Raw genomic sequence first — 16510 nt, 5'->3', positions numbered from 1 at the left:
GTCGACAAACAATGAAAGAGGTATACAATCTTATTATGCATGATCCTGAAGTCAACAAATTGAGACAATTATTATTAGATGCATGATGTATTCATCGTGAAAAAATAGAGGGCATGAAAGTCCTGTATAGTTGCCTTTGTCCCTCATCTTAGTAAAAATTGGTTGTATTTACATGATGATTATTTTTGTTGACAATTGATGAAAGTGGTATACGATCTTCTTATGCCTGATCCTGATGTCAAAAATTTGAGACGGTTATTATTAGATACATATTGTATTCATCATAAAAAAATATAGGGCATGAAAGCCCTATATATTGCATTTGTCCCTAGTCTCGTTAAAAATTAGTTGTATTTACATGATGATTATTTTTGTCGACAAACAATGAAAGATGTATACAATCTTTTTATGCCTGATCCTGAAGTCGACAAATTGAGACGATTATGATTAGATGCATGTTGTATTCATCGTGAAAAAATATAGGGCATGAAAGTCTTGTATATTTGCCTTTGTCCCTCATCTCGGTAAAAATTGGTTGTATTTACATGATGATTATTTTTGTCGACAATTGATGAAAGAGGTATACGATCTTCTTATGCCTGATCCTGATGTCAAAAAATTGAGACGATTATTATTATATGCATGTTGTATTCATCGAGAAAAAATATAGGGCATGAAAGTCCTATATATTTTCCTTTGTCCCTCATCTCGGTAAAAATTAGTTGTATTTACATGATTATTTTTGTCGACAAATGATGAAAGAGGTATACGATCTTCTTATGCCTGATCCTGGTTGTAGACCCCTAAAATTGTCCGGGTCGGAAATAAAGCTTGAAGACTCTCGAAGACTGAAGGAAGATCAGCCAGAAGGACTCCTGGAAGGCCCTAGGAGGGTTCTCTGTAGGTCTAGAGGTCTTAGAATAGCTCAAAATAAGGAAGTGGAGGGAATGAAGCCCAATACGGCCGTACTGAACTTAATACGGCCGTATTGAAGCTTCAATACGGCCGCAGTGAACTCAATACGGCGTATTGAAGTTTCTGAAACTTCAATACGGCCGTACTGAAGTCAATACGCCCGTATTGACACTTCAATACACCCGCAGTGAACTCAATACGGGCGCATTGAAATTTCTGAATTTCAATACGGCCGTATTGAACTCAATACGACCGTATTGAAGTTCAAAAATTTCAATACGGCCGTATTGCTCCTGTAGGCCGTATTGCGCCTATTCCCTATAAATATGACGTCAATTGGACGTCATTCCACACTTTTCAACATAGTTTGAACCCTCTCCTTGAGTATTCTGGGGTTTTTGAGCAGTGTTCTGCCCTAGAAATCACTCGGAGAGTTGATCCGACGAAGTTCTTGAGCCCCGAGCCATTTTGCTTGAGGATCGAACCTAGTCGAGGGGAAATCTTTTTGATTCCCTTAGTTAAAATTTTGTTCTAGGAGAGCGAGAAGCGAGCTTGTAGAGCGAGGGAACGCCAAAACGCTTCCCAGTTCATTTTTTGCAATATATAAAAGCACGCTTCAAGAGGTTTCCCTTCAATCCTTCCTTTTACCGCTTTCTGTTTGTTGCATAATTTAATAAGTCATCATGTAGATATTTAATTCTTAATCGTTCATAATAAAAGGGGTAATTTAGTAATTTTACACTGTTATTTTAGAAATAATCTGTCATAGGGAACCCGAAAGGGGCGCTGTGGGGTGCTAACACCTTCCTCACGCGTAACCGACTCCCTTACCCGACTCTGGTTGTAATGGCCAAAGTCGATTTTTTGAATCGATTGCCTTAAACTCCCTTTTTCCAATGTTTTGAGTAAAACATTGGTGGCGACTCCACGAACCCTCCTTTTATGAAAACCACTAATCCACGGAGGGTCCCGCTTGGGATTAATATGGATTAGTGAGCCTTTTAATAAAATTGCTCGTTTGACGAGGTCTCAGTTTGAGAATAAGTCATTCTAGCAATCCACTATTTTTAAACAAAATAAACGAGTCCAACCATCCTTCGCGAATGCCGAAAGCCCGTTTCGGGCCGGTGGCGACAGATGGCGACTCCACTGGGGAAGCCTTGAGAGTCAGTCCCATTTAGTGACAGATTGTTTTTAATAAATAATAGTTGAAATTACTTCATTACCCCTCGCTTGTATTATAACATGCTTTATTACATGGCTTTAATAACTGTTGTTTGTTTAAATTCCGCAATTGTTTGAAATACAAACTGTACACAAACCTTTGCACACAACAGTTCCCTCTATACCCGGGGGCATGAGTGGTAATCCATAGGGAGTGGATGTTAGTACGGCCGGTTGATGGGTTTATAGGAGCCTATGAGACCGTTGTCGGAAAAACATCACTCAAGGTGATAACCATGAACTCGAGTCCGACAGTGCGTTGGAGCTTTCCATCGGCTTACGACAAGAGGAATTGGGTCCCTATAATGGGGGCACCTTGAGGGCCTCAGACCGGTGAGAACAGTTAGAACCACCTTGAATATGCACTTTTCTGCAGGATACCCCTACCTCGTGATTCGCTCGTGACTGTTCGTGGATGAGTGAATTGTTTGTGCATTCGTTATGTGACATTGTATGAGCATACATTTGCATTCTTTAAACAAATAACATTCCTATTCTATTAAAATAAGAATAAATAGAAATAAGGATCTTCTAGTACATGGTGTTAACATCTACCTTCATTGCATTCATATAGGTAGTTTCCCTTTTCACCCAAAAATACAAAAAAAAAAATAATAATAATAAATAAAAATACCCAAAAAAAAAAAGAAAAAAAGGGTTATTTATCCAAACCAAGCAATATCATGCATCATCTTAGGAACATCCTAAAAACATGATAATGCTTAGTTGAATAAACACTATGCATGCATATCCACCACCATCATCTCATATCATGCATATAGATCATGGAGGGATCTAGGAATCATTCATTTCATACATCCCTCCTAGTAATTCAGTAATAAACATAAATAAAAAGAAAGGATTAAATCGATGCGTATGTTCAAAAATGGATCGCACGCCATTCGTCATCAAGTGTAAGCCAACAACCGTGCCAATCGAGCGCACATCAACTCCGTTGTTGGTAATCAAGACGAATAAAGGGGAAGGTCCGACACCATTAAGGATCACAGTCCCAAGGCCTTTCCCTTACAAATCAAATAAGGCTGTGCCGTGGATATACGACATCCACTCTTCTGCCGACAGCGATATCTCCAACATCGCTGGACTTGGGGGCATGACTAGGAGTGGCAGGATCTACACTCCCGAAGATCTTCATGACAAAGCTCCCAAGAATAAAGGGAAAGAAAAAGAAGAAAAGAAAACCGAGGAAAATAAAGAATCCGAGGAGGAGACAGACGAGCTGTTAAAATATATCCGACAGATGATCCTATGCTCCGAACCGCATCGGCAAGCTCTGTTGAAAGTCTTGAACGAGGCATACGTGTCGCACACTATCTCCCAAGACGAGTTTGAGGGGATTGTTAGTCACATCATGGCTAATGATCACCTCACCTTCATCGATGAAGAAATTCCCGCCGAGGGATCAAACCACAACAAGCCCTTGCACATCTCTACAAAGTACAAGGAGTAGCACATCGTTAAAGTCTTGGTAGGTGATGGATCTTCCTTGAAAGTGATGCCAAAAAGAACGCTCAAGCAATTGGCAATCAAGGGAGTCCAAACGCACCCGAGCAACATGATCGTTCGAGCTTTCGACGGTTCTAAAAGAGAAGTAGTGGGAGAGATCAATCTTCCAATCCAAATTGGACCCACTATCTTTAATGTCGAATTCCAAGTGATGGACATTACTCCCGCATACAGTTGTCTCCTCGGCCGACCTTGGATTCATGATGCGAAAGCTGTACCCTCTACGCTCCACCAGAAAGTCAAGTTCATCGTGGGTGACAAACTGGTGACCGTGCAAGCTGAAGATGACATACTCATCAGCAAGCCATCCAACATACCTTATGTGGATGCAGCAGAGGAAGCTTTAGAAACCGCCTTCCAAGCATTGGAAATTGCCAATGTTGAAACGTTTCCCCGAGAAATGAAGAAGGTAGCTCCATGCTCACCAAGAACGGATACTTGCCAGGACAAGGATTGGGCAAGTACTCCCAAGGAATCCCGGAGCTACCTATTATCAAGGACAATCCGGGGAAACAAGGGTTAAGATACAACCCTGTTAAAGATCAAAGAACGAAGAGGAATCAAGATCCTTCTCGACGTTCTTTAAGCCAGATCTTTAGGAAGGCTGGTTCACAAACGTCAAGGCCAGCTGTCGTCATCAAGTGTCCTTTTCCTTCTAATAGGGATGTATAGACTCAGTGACTATTAGAGATCACTCCTCGGGGACAGCCCGACCCCCGAGCCTCGATAGGGCACATGTTTCCGCTGCGATTATAATAAAATCATTCTTCATTAATTTCTTATTGCTTCTTTTCTTGCTTGCAATAAAATTCTAAACCACATTATTTAACCCTGTTTGAATGAACATAAGTGAGGTTAAAATCGTCTTAATAATCAATAAACCCGCATCATTTTTATGTGGAAGTGTGCATGACAGCTTGGAGCACCTTTTCTTGGCATCAATAAGTGCCATCATGGATAAAAGAAATCCTAAAGATAATAAGCTCGGCAGGAAACCCAAAAAGGGGACTGCGCAAAAATAAGAGCAAAAGACCCGCTAGGAATCCCACAAAAGAGTGACCTAGGCAAAAGTTAGGGTTACAAAATGAAGACAAAAACCCGCTAGGAATCCCACGAAAAGGGTGACCTAGGCAAAAATTAGGGTTACAAAATAATGAACAAAAACAAAAGCCCGCTAAGACATCACGGTGTTTTAGGCAAAAGTTAGGGCCGTCAAAAAAGAAAAAACAAAATAAATCCATGATGGTACCATCAATTGAATTCAACAAGGGGCTCAAGAAAAGCTATCCAAGTTGTCAAAACACAATCATTAATAACAAAGATGTGCTTAACCTCATAAGTGTTTAATCGAACAAGCCTAAACACATAAGCCTACCATGGCTAGCCATTCTTACAAAAACCATTTTTCAAAAAATAAAATAATCCCCTCTAAAACACAAACTTTTGAAAATATATCCTTTCCTTCTTTTCTCTCTTGTCCCAACGATTTTTGAATAATCTAGTGGAAACATGGAGATATAGTGGTCAATAGGAGGGTTGACACATCTTCTAAAGAAAGGGAAGAATCATTTGGTTGATGACACCAAAATCAAATACGCATCATTCCTCGGTAACAGAAATCGGCAGAGCACAGTCCGTCTGGAGGAATGGCAAAATCCAAACACAAAAACGCATCGGTTAATTCTTTTGAAAAAAGAATCAAATAGAATTAGGTGCATCATACTGCATACATGCATACAGATGATAGGTGTACTGGAAGATCACTTATTCTCTGTTTATTGAAAAAACAAAAAATATATAAACTTCAGAAAAAACAATACGCCTGTATCATGTTCAGTACGCCCGTACCAAAATTAGGGTTATGAACAAATTTTCAATTCAACATGGGCATACTGAAATGGATGCGGCCGTATTGGCCATAAAGAAATTTTCAAAGACCTCGTCATGAGGCAACTACATAAATTAGAAAAAATAGGAAAAATTGCTTGTGTATGACAGCAGCAAACAAAATGCAAAGATTCAGAAAATCAACAGCGTCATACAAAATAACTGAGCCTGGAGAGGCTTGCCGAAAGAATACTCTCAAAATAACTGAGCCTGGAGAGGCTTGCCGAAAGAATACTCTCAGAATAACTGAGCCTGGAGAGGCTCGCCGAAATAATACTCTCTCAAAATAACTGAGCCTGGAGAGGCTCGCCGAAATAATACTCTCAGAATAATTGAGCCTGGAGAGGCTCGCCGAAATAATACTCTCTCAGAATAACTGAGACATTTCTATACAGAAAAAGCCAAAACCAACAAAAAAGGCAAAAATACAGAAATCAACAAAAATACAGAAAAAGCCGAACTCAACAAAAAAGGCAAAAACACAGAAAAAGCCAAAATCGAAAAAAGGGCAAAATACAGAAAATCCAACAAATCATTGAGCCTGGAGAGGCTCGCCGAAATAATACTCCTTCATCATAACTAAAGCCTGGAGAGGCTTGCCTAAATAATACTCCCGCAGAATAATTGAGCCTGGAGAGGCTTGCCGAAATAATACTCCTTCAGAATAATTGAGCCTGGAGAGGCTCGCCGAAATAATACTCTTTCATCATAACTAAAGCCTGGAGAGGCTTGCAGAAATAATACTCTCAGAATATTTGAGCCTGGAGAGGCTTGCTGAAATAATACTCTTTCAGAATAATTGAGCCTGGAGAGGCTTGCAGAAATAATACTTCCTCAAAATAACTAAAGTCTGGAGAGGCTTGCAGAAATAATACTCCCCCAACTGTACAGAATAAATGAGCCTGGAGAGGCTCGCAGAAATAATACTCCCCAGAGAAACCTCAACTCATGCTCTTGGATTCAAAATCCCCAGCAAGAGCTATCAAGCAAGATCGTCAAAATCCCCAATGGAAGTACGATCTCCCAAGCAGAATATCCAAGTCAAAGGACTTAAACTTCCTCAGTGAAGATAGCTCTCCAACTCAAGTGTCGAGTGAGGCTAAGCCTGTAGAGGCTTCCTAAATAATACTCTGGGATACATAAAATCCCCAAATCCCCAGTCGCCTACTCGAGAGGCATTCCTGCAAAAGGAGAAAAAATAAAAAAATCAATAACCATTCCCCAAGTGGAATCTGGCTCTCAGCCAATCATTGAACGTCAAGCTGATATGCCTAACAGAAGAGGCTAATCAAAATCAACGACAAAATCCCTCAGTGGATAACAGCCTACACAGAGGCAGCAAAATCAGAAAACCAAAAGAGACACCCGAACAAGGATAACCGGGATACTCCACCAACGTCGAAAGGACGTCAGCCAATCATAAGGCACCGCTCACATCAGAAAGAGCATCTTTGTGTCTGCACCCCAAAGGAATCAGAAATTCCCCAGTGGGCACCAACTACGCAATGGAAAGTTGGGACACAAGAACCTATGAGTAACTGCACATCCCCTAGACGGATCCCTGCCTTATCCAGCCCCTAGTGGCACAAAATCAGAAACAACCGTCGAAGCAGCATCGTGGACTGTGGAGACAAAATCATCACAAAATCCCTGGAAAGGAGATATTCACGCTACCCCCGTCGTCACAAACACGGAGGTATGCAGCTTCCGGCTCGGGCAATGAGCGAAGCTATCTCTGGAAAGGGGGTACTCACCGTTCACCGTTGTCACAAAGGTACTTAGCTTCCGGCTCGAACAAAGAGTGAAGCTAAGCCTGGAGAGGCGGTACTTACGGCTTCCAGCTTGGGCAACAAGCAAAGCAAGGCCTGGAGAGGCAAAACTCACACTGCTCACCGTCGTCACAAAGGTGCTTAGTTTCCGGCTCGAACAAAGAGCGAGACTAGGCCTGGAAAGGCGAAACTCACACTGCTACCGTCGTCACAAGGGTACTTAGCTTCCGGCTCGAACAAAGAGTGAAGCTAAGCCTGGAGAGGCGGGTACTCACAGCTTCCAGCTTGGGCAGCAAGCATAGCAAAACCTGGAGAGGCTACTCGACAATTTTCCACCGGAAGACGCTACAAGTCAGAAGGTCGGCGCATCACCCGGACAATTGGGTCAACTCCTTTACTTGTCAGCCGATACACCAAAAGGCCGTCCGACTAAGTAAAGGGGGGGCAGCTGTAGACCCCTAAAATTGTCCGGGTCGGAAATAAAGCTTGAAGACTCTCGAAGACTGAAGGAAGATCAGCCAGAAGGACTCCTGGAAGGCCCTAGGAGGGTTCTCTGTAGGTCTAGAGGTCTTAGAATAGCTCAAAATAAGGAAGTGGAGGGAATGAAGCCCAATACGGCCGTACTGAACTTAATACGGCCGTATTGAAGCTTCAATACGGCCGCAGTGAACTCAATACGGCGTATTGAAGTTTCTGAAACTTCAATACGGCCGTACTGAAGTCAATACGCCCGTATTGACACTTCAATACACCCGCAGTGAACTCAATACGGGCGCATTGAAATTTCTGAATTTCAATACGGCCGTATTGAACTCAATACGACCGTATTGAAGTTCAAAAATTTCAATACGGCCGTATTGCTCCTGTAGGCCGTATTGCGCCTATTCCCTATAAATATGACGTCAATTGGACGTCATTCCACACTTTTCAACATAGTTTGAACCCTCTCCTTGAGTATTCTGGGGTTTTTGAGCAGTGTTCTGCCCTAGAAATCACTCGGAGAGTTGATCCGACGAAGTTCTTGAGCCCCGAGCCATTTTGCTTGAGGATCGAACCTAGTCGAGGGGAAATCTTTTTGATTCCCTTAGTTAAAATTTTGTTCTAGGAGAGCGAGAAGCGAGCTTGTAGAGCGAGGGAACGCCAAAACGCTTCCCAGTTCATTTTTTGCAATATATAAAAGCACGCTTCAAGAGGTTTCCCTTCAATCCTTCCTTTTACCGCTTTCTGTTTGTTGCATAATTTAATAAGTCATCATGTAGATATTTAATTCTTAATCGTTCATAATAAAAGGGGTAATTTAGTAATTTTACACTGTTATTTTAGAAATAATCTGTCATAGGGAACCCGAAAGGGGCGCTGTGGGGTGCTAACACCTTCCTCACGCGTAACCGACTCCCTTACCCGACTCTGGTTGTAATGGCCAAAGTCGATTTTTTGAATCGATTGCCTTAAACTCCCTTTTTCCAATGTTTTGAGTAAAACATTGGTGGCGACTCCACGAACCCTCCTTTTATGAAAACCACTAATCCACGGAGGGTCCCGCTTGGGATTAATATGGATTAGTGAGCCTTTTAATAAAATTGCTCGTTTGACGAGGTCTCAGTTTGAGAATAAGTCATTCTAGCAATCCACTATTTTTAAACAAAATAAACGAGTCCAACCATCCTTCGCGAATGCCGAAAGCCCGTTTCGGGCCGGTGGCGACACTGGTGTCAAAAAATTGAGACGGTTATTATTAGATGCATGTTGTATTCATCATAAAAAAATATAGGGCACGAAAGTCTTATATATTGCCTTTTTCCCTCATCTCGTTAAAAATTAGTTGTATTTACATGATTATTTTTGTCGACAAATGATGAAAGAGGTATACGATCTTCTTATGTCTGATCCTGATGTCGAAAAATTGAGACGGTTATTATTAGATGCATGTTGTATTCATCGTGAAAATATATAGGGCATGAAAGTCCTATATATTGCCTTTGTCCCTCATCTCGGTAAAAATTAGTTGTATTTACATGAATTTTTTTGTCGACAAATGATGAAAGAGGTATACGATCTTCTTATGCCTGATCTTGATGTCAAAAAATTGAGATGGTTATTATTAGATACATGTTGTATTCATCGTGAAAAAATATAGGGCATGAAAGTCTTATATATTGCATTTGTCCTTAGTCTCATAAAAATCGGTAGTATTTACATGATGATTATTTTTGTCGACAAATGATGAAAGAGGTATACAATCTTCTTATGCCTGATCCTGAAGTCGGCATATTGAGACGGTTAATATTATACGCATGTTGTATTCATCGTGAAAAAATATAGGGCATGAATGTCCTATATATTTGCGTTTTTCCCTCATCACGGTAAAAATTGATTGTATTTACATGATGATTATTTTTGTCGATAATTGATGAAAGAGGTATACGATCTTCTTATGCCTGATCCTGATGTCTAAAAATTGAGACGATTACTATTAGATGCATGTTGTATTCATCGAGAAAAAATATAGGGCATGAAAGTCCTATATATTGACTTTGTCTCCCATCTCGGTAAAAATTATTTGTATTTACATGATTATTTTTGTCGACAAATGATGAAAGACGTATACGATCTTCTTATGTTTAATCCTGATGTCAAAAAATTGAGACGGTTATTATTAGATGCATGTTGTATTCATCGTGAAAAAATATAGGGCATGAAAGTCCTATATATTGCCTTTGTCCCTCATATCCGTAAAAATTTGTTATCTTTACATGATGATTATTTTTGTCGACAAATGATGAAAGAGGTATACAATCTTCTTATGCCTGATCCTGATGTCGACAAATTGAGACGGTTATTATTAGATGCATGTTATATTCATCGTAAAAAAATATAGGGCGTGAAAGTCCTATATATTGCATTTGTCCCTCATCTCGGTAAAAATTGGTTGTATTTTTATGATGGTTATTTAAGTCGATAAATGATGAAAGATGTATATTGTCTTTTTATGCCTGACCTCGATGTCGAAAAATTGAAACGATTGTTACTAGATACATTCTGTATTCCTCGGGAGAAAATACAGGGCATGAAAGCCCTATATATTTGTCTTTGTCCCTAATCTTAGTAAAAATTGGTTGTATTTACATGATTATTTTTGTCCGCAAATGATGTAAGAGGTATGCAATCTTGTTAAAACCCTATATTTGTGTTTTTATCCTTAAACTCGGTAAAAATCGGTTGCATTCACATGATGGTTATTTTAATCGACAACCATTGGAGTGGCTAACTTGTTTGCTCTTTTTGTAGGTCGAAGATGATTACACAAAATTCTTACTGGAATAGAGACTACTCTAGAGGCAAAATTTTCCATGACTAAGCAAATCCATCTCTAAAATCCTTTGCAAAAATCTGTCACCAAATTGCTTGGATTTTCATTTCATTTGTGTTTCATTTGGTTGATGGACCTTTTATATTCTTTACTTTAAATTTATATAAACTTACTAGGGGTGACTTGGGAAACATAGTTTGTGCTCTCCCACCACTCCTAAGTTTTCTAATTGAAACCTAGTATCCGTTAGTACTTGTGGAAGTGTCCCAAAGGGCTCTAAGTGTCATTTGGGCTTCCATTAGGACTCGTCTAGTTTACTTGCTTTCTTAGAACGTTTAGTACTTGTGGAAGTGTTCTAAGGGACTCTAAGTGTCACTTAAACTTCTACCCTAGGGCATTCGACTAGTATATGTTTTAACTTGCTTTCTTTATTTTTTTTTCCATTTAGTTTACTTTCTAATTGTAATTAGGAACGTTCCAAGTTCGTTTAGAAGGCTTTTTTGCCTACTAGGGGTTCGTGCACACACACACATTTACTTGACTTGTGTGCAAAAAAAATTTATGAGACAAGTGTAAAAGGGGTTTAGTAATTTGTACTTGAAAAGTGTTGGTTATTAAGTGGCTCATTGTAGCTCACCTTCATTGATAGTACAACTTGTATACTTATACCTCCAAGTATTTAGTCTTGCACCAAAAAGAAAATCTTTTGTGAAAATCTTTATCATTTAATTTTTGCAATTCATTTGAAAACTTGGGAAAACTTTTCCTGCAAAAATGAGTGATCATTCTCATGATAGTAGTGTGCATGGTCATCATTCCCCAAGAAGTCATAAGAGTACTAAAGATGAACTCTATGAACTTAGGGATTATATTAGAAAAAAATAATTAGAAAATAAAAAGAATAATGGAACAATAAGAGAGTTGTTAAACAAGCTAGTGGTGGGTGGTGAGGCTAGCAAGCCCAAAGTCCATGAGGATAATGACCAAAAGGCAAGATGGTGAGGGATCTTCCAAGTCTTCTAGAGGCAAACATGTGGAAGGAGGTTCACGGCCTAAGAGCCATCATTTACACACTCACTCAACCTCAAGTGAAGAGTTTTATAATAGTCACCATGATGATGGCTACTATCAAAGACCTCTTATGCAACATAGGCCTAAGCATGACTCTTACAAGGAACCTAGAGTTGACCCTCTTCCCTTTCACGGAAAGGATAATGTTGAGGATTACTTGGATTGGGAGATGAAGGTGGAACAACTCTTAACATGTCACAATGTGAGTGAAGAGAGAAGAGTTCCAATGGCTACCCTTAACTTTTAAGGGTATGCCATGTATTGGTGGACTTCCCTTGAAAGGGGAAGAAGAATTCATCATGAGCCTCCAATCCAATATTGGAATGAGCTTAGAAGTGCCTTGTGTAAAAGAAGACACATTCCTTTTTATTATGAGAGAGAGTTAATTGAAAAGCTCCAAAGATTCCAACAAAGAAGTCAAAGTGCGGAAGAATATAGGCAGTAAATGAAGTTGCTCATAATGAGAGCTAGAATTAGAGAAGAGGAAAGGACCACCATTGCAATGTTCCAAAGTGGTCTTAACTTAGAAATTAGGGATAAGGTTGAACTATTACCCTATAAAGACCTTAATGAACTAGTTCAACTTTGTGTGAGGGTTAAACAACATGTTAAGTCAGACGAAGCAATTCCCAGCAAGGTTTTGAATATGACAAATATAATACATATTGTTATTACTAATCTGTGTAGTAGTCTTTCAAATATGTATAAGAACAGGCAAAACTAAAGCATGAAGCAAGGTCAAGCAAAACAAGGATCCGACAAAACAAGCCAAATAATAGAAGGATCATGGCTTGTGTATCAGACGACAATGAATACCAAACAAAGATACGCCAAGAACAATCCAAAGTGCAATATAAGAAATCAGAAACAAGAGCAAAGCAAGACCAAGACAAAGTTGGCTCAAGCACCAAATAAACATCAGACGAAGCTCAAGGGTCAACCATATATATTTAAGTCAACAAAACAATCATCAGTCGTTGGATAACACAAGACAAAGAAACATTCCAGACAGAATAAAAGTTATTCACCCTCATGACTAATCAGATAAGATGAAAAAGTCAAAGTCTAACCCTTAGGCAGAGACTCAATTTTCTAGACGCAAACGAAGCATGATGAAAAACGTCTAGAGTCTACTAGTCACAACAAAAAAGATCATACATCATCTACATTCATAAGAAAAGCGCACGGAGTTATCAAAGATATGAAAAGAAAGAAGAAAAATGCAAGAGCGCGAATTCACAAGTCAAAGTTGCGTGTGTCAGGGCAAGTACACCTACTTTTCAAAGAAAGGCAACGCCTCCGCAGCTGCAATAACGGAAAAAGGACAAACATACCTAGGTCATGATTGAAGTCAGAAATAAAAGGAGACAAATTATGCAAAGGACTTCACGTAACACAGATTAAGCAAGAAAAACATTTAATGCAAAATCAAACGCATTAAATGAAAAAGATCTTTGTAGCCATGAACGAACGTTTATCTGCACCAACGGAAAGCTCTACCTCAACGAACACATTCAAACTCAAATAACGGGCAGATCTATCACAAGGCTATAAATAGCAAGACCTGAGAAGAAAAGAAGAAGATAAGCAACAAGCAATAAGCAAAAACAAGCGTCAAAACAATCTTACCTTTCTTCTTGTGCAAAAATTGAATATCCGTGTAAAACTAAGATAGTTTATCTTAGTGAGTGTAGAAATATTTTTATCCTCTCTGTGAGAGTTACATACACACTCTAAACACATTTTGTAAAACTAGGGTTGAAAACCTTAGTGAGTGTTGAAACCATCCCATTCTCTCTGTGAGAGTTACAAACACTTAAAACTCTTATCGTTTGTTAAGCCTGAAGAGGCTAGCAAAAGAATACTTGTAGAACCAGAAGTGGTTTAAGAATACTAGCGTTAGCGAGTGAAGTTGACGAACTAGGAATGGTTGAGAATACTTGAACAACCAGAAGTGGTTTAAGAATACTAGCGTCAGCAAGTGAGGTTGACGAACCAGAAGTGGTTAAGAATACTTGTAATCCGTTGTGATTAGTGGAACCCTTTAGATTGAAAGAAATTGAACATAGCTCAGAACGAGTGAACCAGTATAAAAACTATGTTCACTGTCATTTGATTTAGAAGCGCTGCTTTACTCACATTGACTTATCATTCTGAAAAACTTCGTTTACTACTGTCTATTTTTCTAAACAATATTTAGACGAACTTATATTTGTTTGACTGAGGAAACGATTTTCAAATAGAGGATAGATTTTCAGACGCAAAGTTCTTTTTAACCAATCTTGCACTTTCCTTACATAGTTGAAATATTATTTTCTGACGGAAAGTAGCACCTTTACAAAAACATTTTTTAAAATCCTTCATTCACACACATTCAACCCCCTTTATGTGTGTTTTCCACTAAACTTCACAACAACTTAGAAGGAAGCCCAACCTTTGGAAAGAATCTACCTCATACCCTAAGAAGGACTTCATGAGGGAGGGTCACTCCTCTTATTCAAAGGAAAGATCACTAGAAAAATAAAAAGAAAAACAAAAGAAAAAATTTTCCAATGAAATTAAGACTAGTTCTATTATGTGTTTTAAGTGCTTAGGAAGAGGATACATAGTTTTCCAATGCCCCACAAAGAAAACAATGATCATTAGGGGTAATGAAATCCTAAGTGAGGAAAACACTTCATCTTCATCATCCTCAAGTGAAGAAGACGCAAACCTTAGTTCTAGTGAGGAAGAACCATGTGGTGGTGACCTATTGGTTGTCCAAAGGTTACTTACCAATCAACTTAGTGAACAAGATCAATCACAAGGAGAGAATCTTTTCCGTTCTAGATGTAAAAGTTTTAAGAAAACTTGTTCTCTCATTATTGATAGTGGATCTTGCAATAATTTTGTAAGTCAAAGGTTGGTTGATAAGCTTCACCTAACTACTATAGCCCATCCTAAATTTTATAAGCTTCAATGGCTTAATAAAGATGGACCTATAGAAGTTAAGAACCAAGTAAATGTTCCTTTCTCCACTGGAACATATAAAGATGAAGTTTTATGTGATGTAATTCCAATGGATGCAAGCCACATTTTACTTGGTAGACCTTGGCAATATGATAGGAAGGCCATTCATGATGGTGTGACTAATAAGATTCGCATAGTACACCTAGGCAAGAAACATACCTGGACTCCTCTTTCACCATCCCAAGTGTTGGAGGATCAAGTATTTATGAAAAAAAATTAGATGAAGAAAAAAATGAGAAGAGATAAAAAAAAACCTCCCAAGTCTTGAAAAGGAGGAAGAGAAGGTGATAGAGTTGGAAGGTAGTGTCCCTTCTAAGGAAGTTTTTCTTAGAAGTCAATTTTCCATAAATCATTCCATTAAACAATGTTTTTTTAGATGAACAACCTCTTTACCTTCTCTATGTTAAAGAGACACTTGTTGCCACAAGTTTTGAACTCAAGTCTCTACCTAAGGGGATTCAAATTCTTTTAAAGGAATTTGATGATCTATTTCCCAAAGAAGTTCCAAGTGGACTTCCTTTCTTAAGGGAAATAAAATATCAAATTGATTTGGTTCCCGGGGCAAGCCTACCCAATAGGCTAGCTTATAGGACCAGCCTCCAAGAAACAAAGGAAATAGAGACTCAAGTTGAAAGCTTGATGAAAAAGGGATGAGTTCGAAAGAGCCTAAGCCCTTGTTATGCTTGTTCTTCTAGTTCCAACGAAAGATGGAACTTTGAGAATGTGCATAGATTGTAGAGCCATTAATAATATGACTGTAAAATATAGGCATCCAATCCCTAGACTAAATGATATGCTAGATGAGTTGCATGGAGCACTCATATTCTCTAAAATTTATCTTAAAAGTGGTTATCACTAAATAAGGATTAAGGAATGGGATGAATGGAAAATCACTTTTAAGACCAAGTTTGGATTGTATGAATGGTTAGTCATGTCTTTTGTCTTGACTAATGCTCCTAGCACCTTTATAAGGTTAATGAACCATGTTTTAAGAGATTGTATAAGTAGGTTTGTAGTTGTTTATTTTGATGACATCCTTATCTATAGCAAAAGCCTTAAAGAACACATAGGACACCTTAGAAATGTCTTACTCATTTTTAAGGACAATCATTTCTATGCTAACTTAGAGAAATGCACCTTTTTCCAAGAATATGTAAATTTTCTAGGATTCATAGTTGGTAAGAAGGGAGTCAAAATGGACTCCTAAAAGGTTAAGGCTATCCAAGAATGGCCTACTTCTAAGAATGTAGGAGACACTAGGAGTTTTCATGGCTTAACAAGCTTCTATAGGAGGTTTGTTAAGGACTTCTCCAACATAACATCTCCTCTTAATGAGTTGGTCAAGAAGGATGTGCCTTTTATATGGGGGGAGAAACAAGAAGAGGTTTTTCATAACTTAAAGGACCAATTTACCAATGCACCCGTTCTAGCTCTTCAAAACTTTTCCCAAACTTTTTTGAGCTAGAATGTGATGCAAGTGGTATGGGAATAAGTGCAATTTTAATTCAAGGTGGCCACCCAATTGCATATTTTAGTGAAAAACTTAGTGGTCCTACCTTGAATTATCCCACCTATGATACAGAGCTTTATGCTCTTATTAGGGCCCTCAAAACTTGGGAACATTACTTAGTGACTAAGGATTTCATTATACACACTGATCATGAGTCACTTAAGTATTTGAAAGGATAAGGTAAATTAAGCAAAAGACATGCTAAGTGGGTCAAATATTTATAACAATTCCCATATGTTATTAAATACAAGAAAGGGAAAAGTAATGTGGTAGCTGATGCACTTTCAA

The sequence above is a fragment of the Cajanus cajan genome, chromosome 2 (assembly GCF_000230855.2).
Source record: "Cajanus cajan strain Asha chromosome 2, NIPB_CcT2T_4, whole genome shotgun sequence".
In the NCBI taxonomy this organism is placed as follows: domain Eukaryota; kingdom Viridiplantae; phylum Streptophyta; class Magnoliopsida; order Fabales; family Fabaceae; genus Cajanus; species Cajanus cajan.
Note: the sequence above shows the minus strand (reverse complement) of the source record.